The sequence below is a fragment of the Stenella coeruleoalba genome (assembly GCF_951394435.1).
Source record: "Stenella coeruleoalba genome assembly, chromosome: 7".
In the NCBI taxonomy this organism is placed as follows: Eukaryota; Metazoa; Chordata; class Mammalia; order Artiodactyla; family Delphinidae; genus Stenella; species Stenella coeruleoalba.
The window spans coordinates 104,040,395-104,063,821 of NC_137153.1; the positions used below are offsets into that span (position 1 = coordinate 104,040,395).

Consider the following 23,427-nt stretch of genomic DNA (forward strand, 5'->3'; position numbering starts at 1 on the left):
TCTACAATTCCAAGTGCATTTATATTTCCTGTGTTTGAAGATCTCCTTTTATTCCTTCAGTGTGCACTGCGGTGTGGATATAAAATGGTCTCTAAAAGAATTTTGCAATCTTGAAGGAATGACTTCACTCACTATTCAATATTTGGAAATATAGGGAGACAGCAGAAAGGACGAGACAGATCAGATGCGGGTTTGGATCTCAGCTCTAGTTCTGGGCCTTTGGGCAAGTTATATAACTTTTATTTGTCTTATTTCACTTCTGTACAGTGAAGATCATAATGTCAAGGTTAAAGTAATGACGGAAGGGAAAACAATAAGTAGAAATCATTCATATAGTCATGAAGCCCTTCGCTATTTACTGGATGAGCACGCTGAGTGATATGAAGGCCGTAGTCCCATAGATGTCCAGTAACTCCTCCCTCTTATTAGTGACCCTCCAATCTAAGATTAACTCCATCTGCTGGTTTTCCTCTGCTGTGAGAGGCAGAGGTGAAAATGAAAGACTTTAGAAAGCAAACTGAGTTTTTACTGTAACTGAACATCTAACTAGTTATGTGGCTGTTGGAATAGTATTCTACCTCTTTGAACCTCAATTCCTCTTCTTTTCGATTTATTTCTAAAACCTTAAAAGGTCAAGTTTTTAGAAGAGCCTGACAGAATGTTCCTGAACCAGTTATCCAAACTATGACCCAGGGCAAGAGATGACTCAGAAAGATGTCCATGAGCCCTCGATGTCTTCTGCAATCAACAAGTACTTATTCTTTTTTTTTTTAAATTAATTACTTATTTTTGGCTGCGTTGGGTCTTCATTGCTGCGTGCAGGCTTTTCTCTAGTTGTGGCAAGCAGGGGCTACTCTTCCTTGTGGTGCACGGGCTTCTCACTGCAGTGGCTTCTGTTGCAGAGCATGGGCTCTAGGCACGCAGGCTCAGTAGTTGTGGCTTGCGGGCTCTGGAGCGCAGGCTCAGTAGTTGTGGCGCTCGGGCTTAGTTGCTCTGCAGCATGTGGGATCTTCCCGGACCAGGGCTCGAACCTGTGTCCCCTGCATTGGCAGGAGGATTCTTAACCACTATGCCACCAGGGAAGTCCCAACAAGTACTTATTCTATTCTTACTGAGTGTCGTACACTGAATCATATCTTCCCCTCCCCCCCCAAATTCATACTTGAAGTCCTAATCCTCAGTGTGACTATATTTGGAGATAGGACTCTTAGGGAGGTAATCAAGGTTAAATGAAGGTCATGAGGGTGGGGCCCTAATCTGATGATAGTATTGGTGTCCTTATAAGAAGAGGAAGAGACCTCAGATCTCTCTCTGACTCTGTGTCTGTTTGTGCACAGCAGAAAGGCCATATGAGGACACAGTGAGAAGGTGGCCATCTGTATGCTTTATCATTCAAATTAGTTTCCTAATAAGAGTTTGTGGATCTGTGATGTAGGCAAGCCCACTGAATGAAAATTATTATGAAGAGGAGAACTTGGCAAGTTCTCTTCTTTCAAACTGCCATAGCCTATCTTAGTTGTTTACCGGACAAATATTTATTGATTGCGTATTCTACTGCAATTGTTTGAACTCTCTTTGCCTTCCACAAAGTCCTTCTTTCTCACCCTCTTCTCATCAATTCTTAGCTCTTTTTTTTTTTTTTTTATGAGAAAGGGCCATGGGCCAAGTTTGCAATGCTTTTGGACTTTTACCCAACACTTTTGTGTGTGTTGTTAAATGACTTAAATTTCCATCTAAAAGGCTGTTAGAATTGTTGGTTGAGACTTTAATGCAACAAATCTAGGGAAATAATGACCAGAGTATGGGTTGAGTGAGGATTTTTCACTCCGTATGTGCGCTGGCACAGCCAAATGCTGCATTGTTTGGAGGAAAGAAATGTGATTCTTGAGGGTTGTGGATTTTCCATATTGGCTCATGGTGGTCTGAGGGCAGGTGGATGTTTTTTCACTTTGGGAAAGACCCATTATACCTTCAGAGTGGTGGAAAATGTCTAGACTTTGGAATTAGACACACCTGAGTACAAATGCCACTCACTAACTCTGTGACTTGGGCAAGCTATTGATATTTATCCTCTCTAAACCATGATCTCACTTTCACAATGGGGTCAAAATCCTTGCAGAGGGAATTATGAATTAAAGATCTGCACAGAAAACACCCAACATAGTGTCAAGCCCATAACAGGCACATATTAAAAAGTAGCTGCTATTTCGTTATGCTCTGAAGAACAAAACCTAGCATGAGTCCAGGCCGATAGCCTCCTTTTGCTTAAGCTTGACCTCTTCATTGAATCCAGTACTAAACCCAACAGCAACTTGGATCTAGATCAAAGAGGAGCTGCAGAATCACTGATGGGTGAGGGGGTAAACCTTGCGAAGATAAATTTACTAGAACTGGAAATATTTACACCAGAGAAGCAAACATACAAAGCAAATAGTAATCTTTAAGAATGTAAAATTAAAAAAAAAAAGAATGTAAAATATTCTTATGCAGACAACTGGCTGGTTAATGTCTCCTCTGAGGATAGACCTAGGGAAAATTACTTTAGATTACAGTTTGTGATATTTAGGTTAGACATGAAGGATCATGTTCGGACAGTGGGGCTTTTAAAATCGGAGAATGAGCAACTTATTCTGTAGAGATTCTTTAGAAAGCACAAGCAGATTCTTATCTTTATAGGAAGTGACCAGTTAATGGAAGGTCTGGAAACTATCTTGTAGGAGGAAGGAGTGTGGACCTGTACATGTTTATTCTGTAGCTGAGAAAGCCAAGATTGAGAGGAACAGGATTCCTGTGATTCCTATAAATCCTGGGGAAGCAGGAGCTGGCTTGTCCCTTGTGGCCTCAAAGGACAAAACAAGCACCAATATGTGTGTATGTTAGGGGTGGAGAGGAGGGTTGGCTACAAGAAGGCAAATTTCAGCACAACAGAAGAAATATGTTTCTAATTGGAATTATCCAATAGAAAGGGCTTCTTTGAGAATATGGCAAGCTCCAAGGCCCTGGAATGTAAATAGAAGAGTGTTGAAGAGCACAAGTTTGTGGACAAACTGTCTTGAGTCATTGTTCGACCACTTCCTATCCCTTGGGCAAACTATCTATACCACAGGCCAGAGTCATTTCATCAATAAAACATGCTACGAGTGTCCTCGTAGGACTACTTTGGAAAGTGCGTGAGATAATGTGTGTGGTGGGAATGGTACAGTCTTTGGCAGCAGCAAGAGCGCAATAAAGGGGAGCTTTTGTTGTAAAAATATGGACTTCAATTAGTATTTTTTTCAGGATTTTCTTCCCCCCAACTCTTGAAACTCCTACCTTGGCATATGCAGTTCTGTTTTTCTAAGCAAAGGTGAGTTCTGCAGTGAAGTGAAGGAATCTCTGTCTCAGAGCCCCCAGGCAAATATGTCCTGGGAGAGATCTCTATATTTATCTCTTTCCCTATCTCCACATCTACATCTGTATCTACATCTTTATCTTTATCTACATCTCTACCTATACCTACGTCCATATCCCTGTCTACGTCTATACCTGTATCTATCTATCTATCTATCTATCTGTCTACTCTCTATCTACCTAGTTATCTATCTTCTATCTTTTATGGAGAGATTAAAGGATCTGTTTGTCAATGTTTGCAAAGGTGAAAGGAGGGCACCAGGAAGAGACACAGCCTTTGTATTGGCTCAATACACAGATTGTTGGGGTCACACATCCAGGACAAAGTGGCTATATCCAGGCCATGCACGTTGCCTTGCTCTGTAACCTGCCTCGGCATATATGCTAAGTGCAGAAAAGTACACGTGTGGCTCAGACTCTACTTTCTGTTTTTATCAAAAGAAACTTTTGGAGCCAAATTAACTCTGTGATTGTGTTCGTGGCTCTTTAGGTGCCTTCATTCCTGTTACCTTTTCAAGCATAATTAATCTGGAGGAGAAAAAAAAAACTACCTTAAAGATTTCTTCATGAGAGAGAGGGTTTAAGAAGAGGAAGAAAACTTTGAATTCTTTGGTCCAGAGCTGCATTATTCAAATTCAATACGGTAGCCACTAGCTACAAGTGATTATTAAAATTAAATACAATTAAAAATTCCATCCTCAATTGTACTGTTCACATTTCAAGTGCTTAATAGCAATGTGGCTAGTGGCTATAATTCAGACAGTGTGGATAAATAACATTTCCATCATTGCAGGAAATTCTGTTTAGCAGTGCAAGTTTAGAAGTCCGCTTGGTTATGTTAAGCCCATGGTACAAATGAGGAAACTGAGGCTCTGAGAGGTTAAAAGGAGTCTAAAAAAGAAAGGTAGGATATTGCTAAGTCTCCTATCTAATTAAAATTGGTGAGTACCTCACCTGCAGATGCCAGGAGACTAGAGAAGATGACATCTTTTTAGTTAACATAAGCAAATATTTATGTGCACTGTAACTTCCATACCTTACATGTTCAAACATATCCAGGTACAAGTGAGGAGTGGTCTTTATGGCTGTTGTCCTCCTCAGATATGAAGGGACATGGAGCTTGCCCCAGGTCATCATCCTTTCCCCCATCCTACACTTGGGATATGAAATCTTTTTTCTTTTTCTCTCTGCATACCTTAGAACCCCAAGTTTTCCACGAGATTCTTCTCAAATAAAACCGAAGATAGATTGCCCAGGAGCCACTCTGGCTACACCTAACATCTTGTTCTGCCCTGCCTCACCTTTCTCTTGGGAGCTGGTGGGTTTGTCGAAATTAACTCATGGCTCCCCTGCTTCTGTTGACTCTGTACTACTTTGCTGCAGACTTTTTGAGGGGACTCAGTCCATTTTCTTCAGTAGTCTGATGAAGTGGCTAGGTATGGGAGAAAGAGCCTGGTCTTTGCAGAGAAATAGACCTGTGTTAGAATCCAGCTCTTCCACTTGGTAGCTGCTACCTGTGGCCATTCACTTCCCCCTCTGAGTATCACTTGCTTCATCTCCTGCATGGCTGTATATATATGCTTATTTTATAAAGTTATGAGAAGATGGGATAAAATGAGATGTATCTTAAGCCACCAGCACAGTGCCTGGCACATAGTAGGTACTTAACATGGTAGCTAATGATAATAGAAACAATAATAACGACACTGGTCAAATAGAGAGTAGATTAGAAAGGAAAGTTTGCATCCAGAAGGCATGGGAGAATTAGGGAATTACGTCATGGCTATGACAATGATGTAATACGCAACAAAAGAGATTGGCTAACCTGGGTCTTTTAAGGTTCAAAGTGGAGGGTGGCTACATTCTCTTGAGGGGCTGAAGAAAGACACCTCGAAAGAGGTGGCACCTGAGATGAGCCTGAAGGATGGGTGGGATTCTAAAAAGTGGTTGGTTACAACAGAGTAGGTGGATTGAACTTGCACCCTACCCACCTACCCTTCTAGATTAGGCGTCTAGAAAGAGGCAATAGCGTGAGAAAAGGCAAGGAATGCATGGGTGAGGAGGGGAATGAGGAAGGAGACAGTGATAACAGCAGCTTCCCTCTGCAGCTGCCTGATGTAGGCAAAAGTGGGGTAACACGTACGGAATACTGACGTCCTGGTTCTACTGGGGTGTATAAGATGTGTAGGGGAGTGGAAAGGAGAGAGCACGTGGAGTTGGTACAGCCAGTGAGGAGAGCATGAATGGTCAATGTGAAGGGCTGGTCCTGAGCCCAGGAAGCACTGCTGTGTCTTTCTAAGGCTAGGTGCCTAATTGCTCAGTGTCATCTGTGGAGAAGATTAGGGAAAACATAGGCTTCTGTATTTAGTCCTTTGGTCTGCAAATACCTGGCAAACTTATGTTGCCTCCCCTTTATAAAAAAAAGGAAGAAAAGAAAAGATAAAACAATGGTCTTGAAGCCTTTTTTTTTTTTTTGATGGAGGGAGGTGTTAAAATGTTAGGACTTCCAACAAGGACCTACTGTACAGCACAGGGAACTCTGCTCAATATTATGTGACAACCTAAACAGGAAAAGAATTTGAAAAAGAATAGATACATGTATATGTTTAACTCACTTTGCTGTACACCTGAAACGAACACAACATTGTTAATCAACTATACTCCAATACGAAATAAAAATTTTAAAAATGTTAAGCCTTCATCACTGATGAAAGATAAAAATTAGTTCTTGTTTCAGTTCCTTTGATATTAGCTGTGGCCAGTGTAGGATGATATCTCCAGATTTGGGCATTATAGATTTTTATTCAGAACATTACTGTGAAGTAACATTCATTTAATATTTAATGGGGAAACCTCGGTCAGGTCAGTGTCATGGCAGCCGTGTCCCAAGAGCCTTTTGGTTTACAGTTGTATACTCTGAGGTGCCTCTTGGATTGTTATCAGATCTTCCTTTTTTTTTTTTTTTTCTTCTTCCAGCAGAGCTGTTTGATGGCTAACCTTTTGGAAGCAGCATGGAATAAACAAATTGAGGGTTATTTTTAGGCACTTCACCACAGGACAAAGACCGTTGCTTAGATGAAGGAATCAACAATCTTTGAATGTTTCCCGGTTCACAGCTGGAGAATAAAGTTTCATTTTTAGATTAAGATAAAATTTCCAACTGGCTAGAATCATATTTCAGAATACTTATGACTTCACTTTTAGTAACTCAGGGAATATATTTATCTTGTTGACTTAGGCATTTACGTCAAACAGCCTTGGCTGGGGGGCCAAGGAAGATTCCTACTGTTTAGAAATGCAGATGAATTTCTTTCCACATCATTTTGGCAACACCTGAGACAGATCACATTAAATTTTTCTTCCTGCAGGCAAGAGAATTTTATTGTGCACAGTCAGTTAAGCATGGAGTTACTTGCATGGGCGTTCTTAAAGGTTGTAGAATTCCTCACCCCTTGTCCTTCCCAACATCCATAAATTCCTTGTTGGAATGTGTCAGGAAGAGAGAGAAGCTAAGAAACAGCCTGAAGTGTGGATTTTTTCCGAGGATATCTGAGCCTTACACTTGATTGAGTCCAGCACCACCTGTGTCTTAAAAGAATTGAGCAAACACTGCCTGCCTAAGCAAAGCCCCTCCGAGCCCTGGGTGTTGGAGTGTTGGGTGTTGGAATTCCAGCACTGAGAAGCACTTTTCCATTTAGGTAGTAGGGTGGCGTAGCTGGCGCCCAGTTCAGATGCTTGTAGAGCCAGCAGTCATTTCAGAGTCCTGGGAATTAAGTCATTTTTAAAATCATTCATTCTTGCATTCAACAGATGAGTTGAATGAGTGTTAAGACCAGGCTATGGGGGCTTCCCTGGTGGTGCAGTGGTTGAGAATCCGCCTGCCAATGCACGGGACATGGGTTCGAGCCCTGGGCCGGGAAGATCCCACATGCCGCGGAGCGACTAAGCCTGTGCACCACAACTACTGAGCGTGTGCTCTAGAGCCCGTGAGCCACAACTACTGAGCCGTGTGCTGCAGCTACTGAAGCCCGCACACCTAGAGCCCGTGCTCCGCAACAGGAGAAGCCACCGCAGTGAGAAGCCCGTGCACCGCAACGAAGAGTAGCCCCCGCTCGCCGCAACTAGAGAAAGCCTGCGCACAGCAACGAAGACCCAACACAGCCAAAAGCAAATAAAATAAATAAATTTATATATATATAAAAAAAGACCAGGCTATGGGATAGATCAAGGGGTAGTGAGGTGTTTCAGAGACCAATGATGGGTAGGTCCTGTTCTCAATCAGTTCATAGTCCAGTAAAGGAAACAGACAGGTAAGCAAATACTTATAGGGAAGAATGATAGATGCTAAAACTGACAAATCTCCAAGGAGGGTCTGTGCAGTGTTTGTGAATATCTGCTCTAGAATCAGCCAAATACTGTGGATTCTGGTCCTGCCACTTGCTATCAGTTTGAATCCTATGGAATTGCCATTTTCGTATGTCAAATATGGTTGGATAGGGGCAACTTCATAGAGCTCCATCTAGAAGCTTTGACCTTAGATGTGTAACATTGCCTCTCTGAGCCTCAGCTTTCTTGTCTGTAAAGTGGCAACACTCATAAAAACCCCACAATAAAGTTCTTTCAACTGCAAGTGAGAAGAAAATGAGATCAAACGAGATAACACATGGAAATATTTAGGACAGTGCCTAACAGGAGGGAGGTCTTAGTAACCGGTTTATTGTTCTTGTGTGATGATTTGTGTCTTTTGTTTGAAGAAGGCAGTTCGTGGAAGGCTAGTCTCTGAAGGATGAGGGATTCCTAAGAGAATTTTGGGGAGCCTCCTTCTGCCCACTGTTGCTTTTTCCATAAAAGTGTAAAATTCTTAGTGTTTTCAGTTTGTCAAGTGACAGAGACACTCTGAAATCCTTAGGAGAAGAGGAGACTGTGTCTATAGTCCTGGTTTTCCTCCTAGCCTACATATTCTCATTCAGTAGCAAGAAAAGCAAGCCTGTGAGCCCAGGGTGGAGCTCTTTTCTGGCAGGTCAGTCCCCTGGCTAAGAGGCAGTGCTGCTACTGGGTGGTTGTCCATGCTGCTCAGCCAGGTCTTTCTCCAGAACAGGCTGCCTGTGGTTTAGTTTTTCAAGACATTGCTTCTGACGGGAAATGTTTGGCTCAGTTTTTCAGTACTTTCGATAGACACAGACAGACATTGGATTATAGAATCAACATCAGACTTGAGCAGGCTTAGAATCAACTGTAGAAGATTGAGTCCAGGGGTGGCAAGCCTGTGGCACCCACACGCATCCTTCCAGTGTACATGGCAGACGTTGCTAATTGATGCCTACATGCTTCCATGCCCCCAACCTGAGAGTTATTACGAATATATCGCTTCAGGCAGCCACATTGAATGGAGTAAAAGTAGTACATGACATGAAAGAGAATATCTGAACTGAAACACCCAGAGAGGGTCACCGGCTAATTAGTGGTAAAGCAAATATTAAAACCCAGATATCCTACCTTTTTTGTCAGTGAATTTGATTAAGGTTTATCTCTCCCCTGAAACCACTGCGAGGCCTTCAACAATAAGTGCATATGAAAGGTTTCTAGTAATTCTTAGTCTGTGGTCATTGTATTGGTCCCTAGAAGGAAATATCAGCAATGGGATCTTGGAGAGCATCTGTGTTAAGAGATGTCCAGATTTCTTTGTGCTATAGGGTTTCTTCAATTGCCACCATCCATCCATCCATCATCCGACTATGCATCTTTTCAGTACGTATTTATTAAATACCTACCATATGCCAAACCCTGAGTTAAGCATAAGGGATACAAAAATGAAGGGGATAAGCATGTTCTCTATTATCAAAAAGCTTACAGTTTCCCCCGGAAAGGTCACAAAATAGAATTGACTTTAAATCCATGTATTGTGGATTGAATATTTGTGGTATACTTAAGTGTCCCTGCACACTGTAAGCCAACAGCAGGCATACAAATGTTAAGGTTCTTTCAAGAGCTACCTGCTGTTTACTTACTATGTACTGCGTGTTGGGAAAACTTGGCAGAGTAAGGACCTATTCTCTGTTTCCAGAAATCTCAGAAACTAGAACATACACAAGCAAGGTTCTGTAGCAGTGCTAGTCTGAATGAAGGAACTGAGAGAAGTGTCACTCTGAGCTTGGAAGTTCACAGAGGGCTTCCTGGAGGAGGAAGTGCTTAGGATCCCCAAATATTGATCGAAGAGGCCTTGGAAGATCAGGAAAAGATTGAAATAATAACAAGGATAATAAAAGTAATGAAGACATCATTACCTATCATTCATTCAGTGCTTAATTGTCAGAGCTTGTGCTAAGCATTTTAAATCTTCAATTTTAAATTCTTACAAAGTGATATGAGATGGTATCTTTATTCTTATTTTGAAGATGAGGAAACCGAGGCATGGGATAATTAAGTGGCTTGTGCAAGTTCAGATATCCATTAAGTAGTGGAGTTAGGATTTGAACGCAGGTCTATCAGAGTCCAAAGTAAGTGTTCTGAGCCACCACCTTATAAAGCCTTTTGTGCTGGAGGGCCAAGGAAAGGAGTTATGATTCAGGACCAGGCCCAAGCTCTGTCTATATAACTTCCAAACACTTGGCTCAAGAGGGAATACTATCAGTACCCTGGAATTAGGACCTTAAGAAGCCAGATATCCTGTGAGTGCTCTAGAGATGAAGCATGCTGACAGACACCTTGGAGAAGCTGTCAAAGCTCAGTTATCATTGAGGAAGGGTTCCAGATGCCTTGAAGTCTCCTCAGAAAGCCCCCTTGCCATCTGAGCAGGCAAATCTCTCTGTCCTTCAACATACAGTTCAAAAAAAATAATATATTGGAAGTTTTCTCAGGTAACTTTGTCCCTCTTCTGAATTCTCTGAGTATTGATCTAATATTATTTTCATCACATGTCATTCTAAAAATGATTTGGGGCGGTTTTATCCTGTATGTATATTTTCCTCTTTTAGAGCAATAAGCAAATTCTATCTTGTATTTACGTTAAACTGTAAGCAGTTCATCTTCACATAGTTAGACTGTATGTAGACTGTAAGCTCCACGAGGGCAGGAACCATATCTGAGTCATTCATCTCTTAATACCCAACACCAAGCACTCTTAACCTGATCATAGTAAGTGCACAATATATTTATATTTGAATAAAGTAAAGCTAAATATATTTTTTGATTTGAATTTACATATAGCTGGTGCTCATTATTCATGGAATTAATGAATGAACAAATACTCTTATTTTCATGATGGCCTTAATGTAATTAGCTCTCCTGTGATCTCTTCTAAGGCAAGATGTGTCAAGGAATTCATCATTGCCAGACTCCTGGAATGAGTTCATTTTTGCTCATTCAACTCTTCAGTGAGTTTGTACTATGTCCCAGATGCCATAAGCACAGGGGTTACAAAAATGGCCAAGACAGAACTTACTCCTTCCTAAGACATTCTAGTCAACACCCCAAGAGTTCTTGAGAGCCCAGTACTGTCTGCTTTGAGACAAGCTTTGTGTCTGACTGAAGTATACTCAGCTGGACCTTTGGCAGGAGGTGGACTTCACCAGGCCTGTGAGTTAGTCAGTGTAAAACTCTGGTTTCAGTGCAAGGGAAGCATCCTGGGTTGTTAGTCAGGAATCCTTCCAATTTCATTGTAGTGTTTTTTGTTTGTTAAATTTAGGTCACTCTCTTTCTCCTTTTGTATCCTGAATGTTCATTACTTATTTTTAAGCTCCTGGAGATTTGGGGCTCTCGTGGGGCCCTGTAGTAGAACGTGCCATCGATTGAAGAGCTATAAGATGAGTCATGAGCCACAGTTCTGCCAACCACTGTGGCAAGTCACATCCACTCTTGGTGCCTCGGATTCTCCTGTAACATAAGCAGCTGTTTATGGCTTCAATTCTAGAATCCCTTTCATTCTAGTGACATGCGGTCCATTGCTGATTCAGCACTATTTCTGCTGAACTTAATTTTGGATTTCATTTTAGACCCAGGTCACGTGGCTGATGTTAAGAACACCCCCGCTCCCCGCGCAGTACCGAGTGTTTCTTTCTTTAGTGTTTGGCGTAAGCATCGGTAGTGCTTCATGGTTTCCTCCCTCCCATCCCTCAAACATACGTTTCATTACCAACCAAATTAAGCCCACAAATCTTAATCCATAAAGTATTTCCACCCAGACACAATAATGAGGTTCATATTTGTGGTTTGGTATACCTAAGAAAAGCTCAGATGAAACATGACTAGATCCACTGATACATTCAGACCACAAACTGCCCTGGTGTGGTCTGGTTTCAATTTTTGAAATAAAAATTCTGCAGAGCACTTGCTTTCTCTCTTCTATTTCTTTGCCTAGACAGAAAAGAAAATAAAAAAGTGGGCCTGACCAAGTGGCAACAATATAGGTTCCTGTAAAATTCTGGAAAATTGTTTCAAAAATAGATTTGAATTCATTTCCCAGTGAAACAATGACCTCCTCTGTTTCGGCCTTCATCCAGAATTTTAAGAAATCTAGTTGACTCTTTCACAAGTATTGGAACATGGATTCTTGAACTTTTGAACCAATATTAAAAAATTAAAGAGATTTATCTAAGAAGGACAGGTTATAGATGGACTCATAACCCTAAAAAAAGAGATTTTCTGAAAAAGGCGGTATGACATGGTGGCCTTTGTGAAGCTGTTATCAGCCACCCAAAACCAGAGAAGGGGCACTGTGATGGGAGAGGGAAGAAATAGTCCTTAGAGTCAGGAAGACCTGAAATCAAATCCTGTTTACCTGCTGGGAGCCTTGGACAAAGTCTTGCAACTTTTCTGAACTATGGCTTCTTTAAACTGTAAAATAGAGATCCTTCCAGATTTGTTGGAGATGGTGAATGTGATAAGGAGTTATCAATGCCTGGCATATTAATAATAAGTGCTACCCAGATGTTAGTATATATTCTCCTCCTCTCTCCTTTTCCTTCTCCTCCTCTCCCCTATCAGGAAGCTCTACAACATTGAACATATTTTTTAAAAATAGACAATAATATTGTAGAGGTCACTCAAGTATTGGTTAAGAGGTTGGATTGGTTTGGGATGACAAGTTTCAGTTTATGTGTCAACTTCAATTACCTGCTAATGGCTGCCTGGAGCTGCCTTTTTTTTTTTTTTTTTTGCGGTACGTGGGCCTCTCACTGTTGTGGCCTCTCCCGTTGCGGAGCACAGGCTCCGGACGCGCAGACTCAGCGGCCATGGCTCACGGGCCCAGCCGCTCCGCGGCATGTGGGATCCTCCCGGACTGGGGCACGAACCCGCGTTCCCTGCATCGGCAGGCGGACTCTCAGCCTCTGCGCCACCAGGGAAGCCCTGGAGCTGCTTTGAGAGATTCTGTGGCCGTGTTTGGACTCAAGGCAAAAGGTGTTGTGATGGATTCGCAATGTCTGCTCTGGGTACAGAAGTGTTGGTATGTGTGCCAGATGTTTGGTACAGCAAGACTAGATAGCTTTGGCAATCTTTTCCAACCCGATGTGCTGATATTTAAATGGATGGAATGCGGCTTGACTGATGCCTGGGTCTGAGGGAGCCAGATGGAGTCACTGACGGTTATAAAAGCCTGTATGAATCAACTTCAATAAAGTTTGACACATTTTGATGAAAGTTGACTCCTGAAATGAAAATATGCCTCTAAGACTGGAAGCAGGAAACTAGACTCTCAGGGAAAGCTAAGACTACTCCAGTAATTAATGTGTGTGACCCAGGCAAGGCAAACATACTTTCAATGTCTACTTTTTCTTTCTCAAAAAGGGGCGATTTAAATGCTACGATAATAGCTAACATTGAACACATCTGCGCCGGGAACTGCTTTACGTATCTTACGTGGATATTTTATTGAATCTTCTTCAAGACCTCTGAGGTAACTACCTTTTTCCCCTCCGTTTACAAATGAGAAAACGGAGGCTCGCACAGCTCAAGGTCACAGAGCTGAAAAGGAGGAGCAGGAATTTAATTCGGGGGGGGACTGACTCAGGAATCGGACGCCCCATGCCTAACCATCGTCTTTGCTGCCATCCTTTAATGATGTTAAGGAGTCGTTTGCATGACTGAGTTAAAAGGCCGAATTTCAGAAGGACTCAGTGATCAGGGTCCGGAATGACTATCGGCAATGAAAGACCTTTATGACTTACAGAGAGAACAGGAGAAGCTGCGCATGAGCCTGAAAACTAGAGATTATTTTCAACCCTTGCCTTGGGCTTAGTTTAGCTGGGTAACTTTTTTTTTTTTTTGCGGTACACGGGCCTCTCACTGTTGTGGCCTCTCCCGTTGCGGAGCACAGGCTCCGGACGCACAGGCTCAGCGGCCGTGGCTGACGGGCCCAGCTGCTCTGCGGCATGTGGGATCTTCCCGGACCGGGGCACGAACCCGCGTCCCCTGAATTGGCAGGCGGTCTCTCAACCACTGCACCACCAGGGAAGCCCTAGCTGGGTAACTTTAAGCAGCCTTTCCTAGGGTGTAAGTTACAACATGTTGTATTAATGCAAGGGGAAGAGATTACTAATTCAACATATTTGGAAAATAATATTTTGAACCAGATGTTATTTATACCAAACAAATTACCCAGCTTTCATTACTTCAGGATTTTCTAGGGTCTTTAATATGTTTGTGTTTATCCGAAATCTCCAAGAAAGGGAGAGTTTATAGTGTTTCCCAAACTTGCTTGTGTTCGAAGTATGTCACAGGATTAGGTTTGATGGCGCACAATGGGGAAAGTACAGATTTGGAAGAAATCCTAGACCCTTTCCTCTTTCATTTCCTTATATGTTAGATGAGAGTAATGGTATACCCAGCTATGACTGGTCTGTGATAAGGGTGAAGTTCAGGATGGAGCCTCTCTAGCAATTTAAAGTAAGAGTGAGGCAAATGGTTGAACATGTATCCTGTGCCTGGAACTTTAGGGATGCCATTTAACTCTGACACCAACCTTATGAGTTAGGAAGCACTGTTTTTATTTTACTGTTAAGAGAACTGAAGGCTTGGGACGGTTAAATTAGTTGCCTAGTCAGTGATCATTTGACTCAGAATTAAGAACCCAGTCTAATTCCAAACCCTTTGCTTTTCCTGCTATACCAAGTTATCTTTTGAAACAAGATTCATTGTTCAGTTTAAAAAATTAATATTTATGCAATAAACATCGGCAGGACATCCACCATCATTGACATAAAGAGAGTTATTGGATTCCTAAAATGGGACCGCTTGGGAAGGTGACGTTGGGGTGCACGTAACCGTTTTAGGTACAGTTTTGAACTTGAAGGGAAGGCACGGAGCCACATGTGCTACAATATCTATGTGTCAGGCAAATCTATAAAGCCCCTGGAAACAGCCTATTCTCCATGAGTCTGGCCTGGAGAGAAAGAAAGTGAGTAAGTGAGAGGGAGATAAAGTGAGAAGTAGCAGACAGAGGAGCTTAAAAATCTCTCCTTTATGGAAAATTGGGCCTCATGCTAAATATAAATGTATGGCTTCCAAGAAGTTAGTTAAGACATGAGAGCATTTTAGAGGGTCTAGAAATTACAACTTTCATTTTTGAAAGAATGGACTTACATGAGCAAACAAACAAATAAATAAGGAAGCAGGGGTGGGGGAGGGAATCCCTTCTAGACAGGATCATATAGTTCAGCATATGACAGGAAAGTCAAGAAATTTAGCCTGAGAGTGATAAAAGTCAGAGGTAGTCAGGAGCAAATCGAGGCTGAATCATACAAATGAGTAACTTTTCTATCATTTTTCTAAGCTTCTTTTAGGTATAGAGTTTGGCTTCATGTTTTTGGAGGAAGACTTACTAGATGAACCTTTATTTCTGCTTCAATCTCTTCATACATATAAGTATAATAATATACAACTTGCTAGGTTGTGATGATTGGAAATTACATACGTAAATTTAACACACTGACTTGTAGGAGTCAGTAAACTTTTTCTTAAGTGACCAGACAGTAAATACGTTTGGCTTTGCAGCCAGATGGTCTGTCACAACCATTCAATTCTACAATAGTAGATAAAGTAGCCCTAAACATGACATAAATGAATGAGCATGGATGTGTTCCAATAAAACTTTATTTACAAAAATAGGCTGCCACCCCATGGTTTGCTGACACTTGCTGGAATATAGCAGTTAGTTAATAAATGATGACCTTATTATAAAAGCAAATACAGATTGAAATGGACAGGAAGGAAAGTAACATTTTGTTGAAAGCCTACTGCATACCTATTTAGTGCCAAGCCTTATGCCAGATGCTTTTTTATACATGTTTTCATTTATCTTGTCATTTGTCATGACAACAGGTATCATTATGCCCATCTGGAAGTTAAATCTAGACTCAGGGAGGTTCTGCGACTGACGTAAGAGGCAAAGGCAGCTTTTGGACCCTGATTTGTGACTCTAAAATGTGTGCTCTAAACTACTACACTGGGGTGACTCATCAAGCAACTTCCCGCAGTTCATATAAGGTGAAAACTAAAACGAGCGCTTCTTGATAAAGAGAGCAGACTCCTTCAGCTTCCATTTCCCAGAGCTGCACTTACACATGGTGGCTGTCCACGTGTAAGTGCAGAAATATTTGACCTCTGTCTTTCTCCCAGAGCCTCTGGCTGGACCTCCAGTTTCATACACTCCCCCCTTGGAGCATGCTTTAGCCAAGGTGTATTGTTTTCAAATGCTTATTAGATTCTAGGCAGATGTTGGCAAGTTTTATTTGGCCCGAGATGGAGTTCCAGAGTCTGCTGAAGACTGGCTGTGCTCACTGATCATCTTAGCCAAAAAGAGCTGCTAATTAGGGTGACGCTCTCCTTGTCTCTACCTCTGGAGCTAGGTTTTCCCACTCTGGGCACGCCCGTTTCAGCTCAAATGGTTTGCCTGGCTTTTTACCATAGATCTAGAGAGCAAATTTACAGTCCTTTTAAAATCTATGAAGCCTTGTGCTCCAGTGCAGAATTTACCAGACTATGTTCCAAGACGTTCTTAGGTAGATGTTCTGTGGACAAGGGTGTTTGTGTTCAAATAAGTTTGAGGCTATTGGATTAAACAAAGCTGAACACTAACTGCTGTAGGATTTCTCAGATCATGCACTCTTCTACGTCAAATCTCCCATTGCCTTCTAATCACACTCTGAATAAAATCCTAACTCCCCACCGCTCCCTACCGAGCTCATTTCCTCATTTCATTCAGATCTCTGCTAAAAGGTCATCTCCATGTCTCATCCTAATTAAAAGAGCACCCCCCTCACCACCAGCCATTGACCGATCCCTTACCTCGTTTTAGATTTCTTCTTAGCAAGTATCTACCGGAGATTGTATTCTAAGTTTGATTCCTTTTTTGTTGTCTACCTCTTTCACCGTTAAGCTCCATGCATAAAAGGGCCTTGCATGCCTTGTTTTCCATTGTATCTCTAGCCCTTAGAATTACATACTGAGTGAGCATATGAGCTACGAATCTCCAAGAACAGGACAGTATCAAGTGTTCTCCACTCTTTTAGCCACCGAACACTTTTTTAGGTGCATCTCATGGGAAGGCTGTTCCACAGGACACACTTTTGGGAACTGCTTCTCTAGTGGAGTCTTATTGCCAAGAACTACTTCAACAACAGATAACAACAGCAGCAATAACAATAGAACACTGATATGGAGTGCATTTCTGTGCAAAGCAATGCACTTGCACTATGTTATTGAATCATCCCGACAGCCTTATGGAGTAGGTGTTACTATTTTGCCTTTAATACAGATGAAGAAAATGAGGCTTGGAGCAAACAGCAAGCTCTCAAGCCCAGAGCCACACTCTTAGCCATTACGCAATCCTTTTCCTGGGCCGTGAATCTCTCCGTGCCCTAAGGTAGAGAACCCCTTATCTTCATCCCTCCTTTACCCTCTCCTTCCTCCCACCAGTTGTAGACAGATCTGTGTTATAACGGCCAGATTTTCCGCTGTCTCATGTGACTCAGCCTCAAATTCCCCAGACGGGCCTCCTCTGTCCTTGGTACTGGTTTTTCAAAATTCCAGGCAGTTCAAACTTTGATCCTAGGGGCCACCTCTGAAAGTAAGGGCATTCCTTGAAGTCTGCATCCTGAGATGGTTTCCTGTCTCAGGGCTGGGCTGCCTTTCCCCGTCACGCGTTATGACAGCACTCTGCACAGCTGAGAGCCTAGAGGGCTAAGCATGAAAACAATGTCAAGTTCTGGGCTTTCTGAACAAACTCTGATGAGGAAGGGTAAGTCCAAATCTGGGACACAGCAAGGACTCCTGCCCGTGGTTGAAGACAATGGGTTTGATTCCAGTTGTACTTGATTTTAGGTAAACTAGATACAAATTCTCCTTTTTAAATCTTTATTGGCAGGAGGAGTTGACCTGTGAGCAGACAGGCAATTCTAGAATGATGAAGTGATGAGAGAGAGACACACGGGGTGGGAAGGGGTGACATGAAGGGCCATCTACTCTGCTGCAGGAGGTAGATCCTGAACTGAAGAGGGATATGAGTAGGTGAAACCACAGGGAAAGACATTCTAGGAAGAAAGGAATGGCGTTTGGAAGGGCATAAAAAGCATGAAGTGGTTGGTGTGGAACGCATGAGTGAGAGCTGAAGTTACAAGGTCTGTTTGGAGACCAGGGCCAGATCATGGAGAAAACTGAGTGCCCGGCTGGGGATTTGAATTCTTCCTATGGCCAAAAGAGAACCATTTGGAAAACTTTATGCCTAGGAATGTTGACTTCTACAACCCAACATTGAGGGACAGATTGGAAGGGAAGGCTGGTGGATGGGGAGTAGTGGGGAAACTGTTGCAGTGGTCCATCTGTGAGATGCCACAGCCTGAACTAGCCTGATGATAGGGAGGGTGAGAGGCAGTGAACTGTTTTACTTGTCAAGGCAGTAGAGTCCACAGGTTTGGTGTATGATGAGGTAGTAACCAAAAGTTGGAAAAGGAGAGGGAATTAATCCTAGAGCGTCATCTTCATTATAATATCTGCTAAGAGAGGAATAGGTTGTGGAGGGGGGAACAATGGGTGAGTTTCAGGTTGGTCCCTTTGAATTGTCTTGCCCTTGAATAAAATACATTTGAAGTCATTGCCTTGGAAGATCCTACTCTGGGGTTATATTCAAGAGGAATCATGGCTCCCCAGTGAACTATGACATCTGATGCAAGATACCCGGCTCCACCTCATAAATGGATAGGAAGCTTAAATAAGACACAGTCCACCCTAGTGGTTGTCGTAAGTACCAACTGCTAATCAATACGAGTGCAGTTGGGTTGGATGAACTGATTGATAAGAAGTTGTCAGAATCCGTGACAGTGGAGTGCTGGAGGCAATAGCAGGCAAATTCTAAGACTGGCGCCACCGATCCTACCTCCTGATGGTCACATCTTTGTGTAATTCCTTCTCCTTGAGTGTGGGATGGCTCAGAGGCTTGCTTCTTCCCAATAGAATACGGCTAAGGCAATGGGATGTCACGTCCACCATCAGGCTACTCAAGATTGTGATATCTGTCTTGTTTGCAAGCTCTCTCTCTCTCTCTCTCTCTCTCTCTGGTTTTGATGAAGCAAATGGCTATGTTGGAGAGGCCCATGTGGCAATAAACTGAGGGTGGCCTCAGGCCAACAGCCAGCCAGGAATTGAATCCAGCCAACAACCACACAAGTGAGCTTGGAAGCTAATCATTCCCCTGTTGAGCCTTCAGATGAGACCCCAATCCTGGCCAACTCTGTGACTGTAGCCTCATGAGAGAACATGAAGCAGGACATCCATCTAAGCTGTGCTTGGAATCCTGACCTACAGAAACTGTAGGGTAATTAATGTGTGTTGTTCTAAATGATCCAAGTTTTGTGGGAATTTGTTGTGCAACGATGGATCGCTAATACAGAGGACTCCTTGGCTCAGTTCATGTGCTAAAGCTGTTCAGAGAATAAAAATCTGCTAATTTTTCCTTTCTAAAGAATGTACTAACTCTGATATTTTTTACACTGCCCCCATCTTCTAAGAGCACAAGAGAAGACCTAGGACTCAGTGCTGACCCTGTTGCCAAATGGCATGAGATCTTAGAAGGACTTTTTTTTTCCCTTCTCCGTGTCTCCGTTTCACCATTTTTAAAATGAGGGAAGATAAACTAGGCCAGCGGTTTCCAAAACTTTTTATTTTTTATTTTTTTTGGCCGCAGAACTCTTTCATCATATGATATTTCACGAGGAGGCTCAGTGCATAAAACAGATAAAAGAGGAGGGGCTTTAGCTGAAATGAGGTTGAGTGCTTGGCCTCCCCATCTCTCCACGGCAGCCCCCTAATATCTCGGAAGAGCCTTTTAAGTCTAGTCTCCAAGCCCCTGGCTTGGAGGTTACCGATGAGCCCTTTCAGTTTCAACATTCTATGGGTTGAAGGGAATTTTTTTTAACACCCTACCTATAAATTGGAGCATTCTTCTGTGACATCTCCGCATAGAGCTACCTCTGTGTGACCATCCCAGGACCCAGGGCATAAGTGCCTCGGAGAGCAGGCCCCTTGCTTGGGGGCAGCACTAAAGGTGTCTCTGCCCACCATGAGCCACCTCCCGAGCAGGGGGAGCTGTTTAGGTATTTGCCTCTACTGGACTGTCTCTTCCCTAGGTGGAAAGTCATGGCTTCCTCGTCTGGTTGTGCTCATGGGCTTTATCATTGTTGTTGTTGTTGTTGTTTTGTATCTGGGTGCCTACCCTGGGTGCAGTGTTCCTGAGGGTCTCCGGCTGGCAGGGAGTTCCGTGCTGCTCTAGGTTCTGTTGCGCTGGCTGTGGTGTGTCGCTTCTGCAGTGAGGTTACGCGTGTGCATATTGCATGAAGTGCCTAGCAGAGTTCCCCAGGGCACTGCTATCAGCCAGGCTTTCCCTGGGTGGCATCCGTAGGCATAGAGCTTTCAACCAAAATATACTGACTTGCACTCAATATTCAGTCTGCCATCTTTTTTTCTACCTACCAAATATTTTACCCGGAACACATCCCTGGGTGGTTAAATTTAAGCTCTCCGAAGCATCCCCTTGCCTAATGCCTATCACTGGCAGTTCTCGTATTTGTGTTAAGCATCACCCTTTCTACTGAACCACCCTTTGAAAATGTGACTCTTCCTCTAGCAAGTAGCCTGCTACCTCTAACCTCTTTTCTCATCTGGAAAATGGGAATAATACCTGAATACCCAATGACACAGCGGAGGAAGTACAGTTCTGGGAGTCAGGCAGCTTTGGGAGTGCCTGGAGAGGAATCCCAATGCCACCACTTTCTGCTTTGTGCAACTGACAACCTTTTGTGGCCTCAGTTTACTTAACTGTGAAATAATATTTGGTTGCTGGGAAAATCTGAGAGTGATGCACAGAAAAGTTATTTTATACATTTATAAATTCATTAGAATCTTGCTTTATTAAAACTATCTGGGGGGGCTTCCCTGGCGGCGCAGTGGTTGAGAGTCCGCCTGCCGATGCAGGGGACACGGGTTCGTGCCCCGGTCCGGGAAGATCCCACATGCAGCGGAGCAGCTGGGCCCGTGAGCCATGGCCGCTGAGCCTGCGCGTCTGGAGCCTGTGCTCCGCAATGGGAGAGGCCACAACAGTGAGAGGCCCGCGTACCGCAAAAAAAAAAAAAAAAAAGAAAAAAATCTGGCACGTGAAAATGCTTCATTCACCATAGGACACAGTTCAGAAGCCAAGCGGTGTTGCGCTATTGTTCATTTCCGTTAGGACAGCAGAGTTTCTTCAACAATACCTTTCTGAGGACCTGATACCTGCCAGCAGGTAGCTAACCTCTGGGGAGAATGAGCTCCAGCACACAGGGTTCCTGCCTCACTGATGATCTTGGCCTCAATGGCGTACAGTCAGGTGGGGCAGGGGAGTACATCGTCAGCGCAGTTATGATGCGCCGAGGTCAGTGGGGGGAAGCACAGAGCCTCTGCAGGAACTGTCAGAGGGGTGTGTATGCCCGTCTGCAGGGCAAGCACTTGCTTATGTGTGCGTCCATGCTTCACGTCTCAGGCTGGCAGGAGGGCTTCACCCTCCTGCAGCTTCCAGCCCATAGGGGAAACATAGTACACTTGAAATCATACACTACTTATTTAATTACAGTTTCTGCAGGAAGTGGGCCCTGAAGGAGCAAGTTGGAGAGAGCTGCAGTGGCCACCTGCTGGAGATAACACTAGGGTCTGAAAGACACGCCTCTGACTCTTTCTGGGCTCTGCTCTGTCCAGCCCCATCTGTTGTCAGAGATGAACAGAATTTCAGTGTGGAGTGTGACGGTTATAACCACTTGCTCAGGACTTGGAAGTGGGTTTGAGTTCTGGCTCCGGCAATCACCCTCTGAGCGGCCTTGGGGAAGCTACTTAAACTTTTCCAGCCCTAGGTCCCCTAGGTTTGAATTCGGGGGGCAGTTACACTTGCTGGAAGCAATTGTTGCTGATTAAATGGCATAATGCCTGTAGAGTACTCAGTAAATATTAGTTATTGCCGTCAGCCCCTCCCTGAAAAACGTTTTAGACACGTTCATGTAGAATTCAGTAGCAGCCAACTCACCTCCTCCAGGGTAAGAGTTGGTCAGTGGTTAATTCTGAAACAAGCTGTCTACTTTCAGAGTTTATGAAATATCTCTGGCTGTTGACATAGGGGAAGTTCAAGGACCAACCAAAGCTATTTGAGTTACCATGGCTGCATAATTAAGGGCCTGTGAATTTCAGGATATTTCAAAAAAAAATCTGAGACAACTTGGTATGAAATGATTTTTTTTCATTTTCACTCACAAATAGACTAAAAATACACATGGAAGGGATTTTCCATTCACAATCTGCTTTCAATGTGGGCATTTGAATTTTTTTCCGTGATGGAGGGTCAGAGGGAGTGATGAAGTATTGAACTTAGTTTGTTTCTAAAGTTAAGGAGAGGCGGGAAAAATGAGACAACAGAGGAGGAAACAGAACAAGGCTTCAGGGCATAACTGAAAAAAATAGTCTGGTCACCAGGGTTAGAATCAGGTAGGCGCATAGGCTTTTCTCCTCTACTGAGAAGGTCACAGGGTGTGTAGAACCCCTTATGGTAGGTAAGGCCACCGCTCTTTGTCTCGGATGGAATTATTGCCTATAGTTTGCAGGAGTTTGGAGGGGTTTCATTCTTGGAAAGGAGGCTTCATCTAATGTTTCCCACATGTTGAAGGTGTCCGTACTAGCCTGGGATTAAATTCAAGGGGATTCCTTGTGATGTTAAAGTGAGAAGTGATTGAACCATAGCCCAGGGGGACTTGTGGCTCAGAGCTTACAACCATTTCCTGGCCATCCTGGGATTCACTGCCCCGAGGCTGAGCACACTGATTTCAGTTTATCTCCCAATCAGCTCTTTTAAAACCAGATGCTCCATTCACCTGGCTCTCAGAGAGGGTGCAGGCACAGGTACAGCCCTGCTTTCCCAGTCAGAGCTCCCACCTGTCAAGCTTGGCCAAGGGTGGCATGAAACTCAGCAGTAATGACCTGACTGCTGCCTCTAGTGTCATTCTTCTCTCTCTCGGGGCTTGAAATTTGAACGTTTCTGTTTCCAGGCAGAGAATTTTGCCACCATGAGCTGACCTTTTCTGAGCACCATGAAAAGTGATATACGCAGGGCTATTCTGCAAAATCAATAGACACCAATGCCAGCTGAGGGCTTCTCTGCCATCTCGGCCAGCCACCGAAAGACATCGTTCAAGGTCCCATAGAGGTCCGCCCAGCTTGACATCAGGAGACGATGCAGCATAAGGGAAAGAAGAGTAGGGTTTTGGTCCACAAGTTTGGGTTCAAAGCCAACTCTGCTTCCCTCTTATGGAAATCCTCAGACGCATCATTTCACCTCCTTGGGCCTTGATTTCTCTGGCCATAAAATGGGGCTAGTAATTTATAACTTGCAGAATGAGAGTGAGAATTTGATGAGAAACCATAGGCAAACCATCCTATCACATATGTGATATGTTGTTAACCTTCCACGTTAACTATTTTGAGTGTGTGTGTGTGTGTGTGTGTGTGTGTGTGTGTATTATCATCACAGAGGGG

General features: G+C 43.3%; 1 protein-coding gene across 1 annotated transcript in view; it reads right to left on the bottom strand.

Annotated features, from left to right (window-relative positions):
- Positions 1-23,427, bottom strand: part of TNC (tenascin C) — a 94,021-nt gene that overhangs the window by 67,296 nt on the left and 3,298 nt on the right.